The sequence below is a fragment of the Echinops telfairi genome, unplaced genomic scaffold (genome assembly GCF_000313985.2).
Source record: "Echinops telfairi isolate 266 unplaced genomic scaffold, ASM31398v2 ScPeMD7_7424;HRSCAF=8462, whole genome shotgun sequence".
In the NCBI taxonomy this organism is placed as follows: Eukaryota; Metazoa; Chordata; class Mammalia; order Afrosoricida; family Tenrecidae; genus Echinops; species Echinops telfairi.
The window spans coordinates 86,849,398-86,851,639 of record NW_022111324.1 but is presented as its reverse complement, the minus strand read 5'-3'; the positions used below and the strand labels follow the sequence as shown (position 1 = coordinate 86,851,639).

The following is a 2,242-nucleotide window of genomic DNA, read 5'->3' as shown; positions in this document are numbered from 1 at the left end:
TGGAGACTCAGGTCAGCACTAAGATCCTTCCACCACCACTGGATCCACAAGACTTTCTACCCACTGGCCTATTATCTTCCTGCACTACGTATCATTTCATGTGTGTGAGACTCAGAAGAGGAATTTATGGACTGGTGCTGGACATATGGTCTAAGATCAGACTTATGGACCTGATCTGAACTGGGCTGGGATGTTTTCTTAATGTACAATTACTCTTTATGTGAAACTCTTTTCTGTATACATACAAGTGTCTATGAATTTATTTCTCTAGTCCACCCAGACCAGGGGTCCTCAAACTATGGACCGTGGGCCACATGCGGCCTGCCGAGGACATTTATCTGGCCCGCCGGGTGTTTTTGCCCCATTTTGTTTTTTTCTTCAAAATAAGATATGTGCAGTCTGCATAGGAATTAGTTCATAGTTTTTTTTAAAACTATAGTCCGGCCCTCCAACGGGTCTGAGGGACAGTGAACTGGCCCCCTATTTAAAACATTTGAGGACCCCTGACCCAGACTAACACACATGAGCTTGAATATATAGAATTAGATACATTATAAATCAGGATGCTACACATGAAGCGTTTCCAAAAATCTTCCCTAGTGTTCAAGGTGGGTATTCTATGGGACACCTGGTAAAACTAGCAATGGGTCTGGATATTACTCCTAATCCTACATAATCAGGGGTCTCACTCATAAACATAGCCAACGGTTGGCCTATAGCTCTGGATGATTGAAATTGAGGAAAGAATGTATTTTGGTTATCATAGACAAAATAGTGGGGGTGGGGAAACCTTCAGGGACTACGGGCCCCGGGTTTAGCAGGGACATAGGATTCAGTGACAGAGCGGGACAGATGGGGATTGAACAGGGGTCTTGCAGTTCTGCAATTGGGCAATGGGCGCAGACCTTACAGACAGCCATTGAATAGCAAACAGCAGTGCATCTTGACTTCCAGAAACGAAGGCCCAGGTTGGTCTGGGATGCCATGAAGCTGCTGCGGGGCTGGAAAATGGGCTGCAACCTGCTGGGGAACAGGAGGAAGGGAGCCTTCCTCTCCAGGCAGAGAGGAGTTGTGTCTTGTCTGGCCTGCCTTCCCAGGCTCTGATGTCTACACGACTCCAAGAGGGGCACAGGACCTCCTCGAAGTCATGGCAACCTGAGTGGCCATTTCGATTTCCAGGACATAAGTAAAAAGGGGACTGCTGAAGATCTTTCTCCTCAGAAAGGCTTCTGCCCCCGGCGTTCTTAGCATAAGAAGAGTTTTGGCCAACTGCGAGAGCTGAGTCAGATCGTGCATGGGACCCCAAAGAAAAGGTCGCAGGATCACATTTGGAGGTTTTGACAACATTTTCACAAAAGGCACACAAAGGCCGTGGGTCCATGAGAGGTTTTGAACTGGAAGTCCTGTAATAAAAGAGGTTAAGGCAAAGGCGTAACTGGAAAGGGCTCGCACCAATAAGCTGCTACTAAGGAAGCCCACTGGGCTGGAGGAGCCTATTTTCGCTGGAGCTTTAGCTTTAAAGGGTCGGCAGACAAAACGGCTTTCCAGCTGTGGAGGGTCCTGGCCTGGCACAGCAGAAATGAATGCAGGAAGGCTGGCCAGCACTTTCAGGAGTATCAGAGTGGTCAGGAGGATGGCACAGGGCGTTCATAGAGTAGGTCCAAGTCCTTTCTTTCCCCACTTTTTGATGTAAACAGCATCCCCGGGCTGAAATGGATGGCCAGCAGTGGCGACAGGGAGGAGGAGCCTGAGTGGTACCTGCTGGAGAGACTGGAGGTATTTGAGTCGCGATTGATTAGTCACCCTGGTGAGGTTGGGACTGGTAAGTCGAGGTAACAGGGTCTGGAGCGTGGGGTGGGGTCATTCAAAAAGGGTGAAATTGTCCCTATAGGGGGTATGTTGTGTCTGCAAAAAGGTAAGGGGAGGAACACTGGCCACTTTCCCCAGGTCTCTGGAATTTACTTAACCAATCCGACTTGATGGACCAGATTCATGCATTGACCTGCGCAGAGCTCGGAGGTTGGTAGGCACAGTGAAGCTTCTATTTGATATCAAGTGCCTTTGTTAGACCTGGGAGGTAAACAGACCCGCCATCAGATCCCAATGACAGCAGACGTCCATACCTAGGAATAATTTCATTTAGAAATGTTAGGTCCTTCAGAGAAAAGAGACAAGTGAGATCTTTGATGAACAGATTTATTGAGGTGAGGTTTGTAGGGAACAGGAAATCAAAGGGAAATGA

The 2,242-nt window shown here is 48.1% G+C and overlaps 1 pseudogene; it reads right to left on the bottom strand.

The window, feature by feature from the left end:
- Positions 1–1,349: 1,349 nt before the first annotated feature.
- The window catches only part of LOC101652323, a 3,454-nt pseudogene continuing 2,561 nt past the window's right edge, over positions 1,350–2,242 (bottom strand).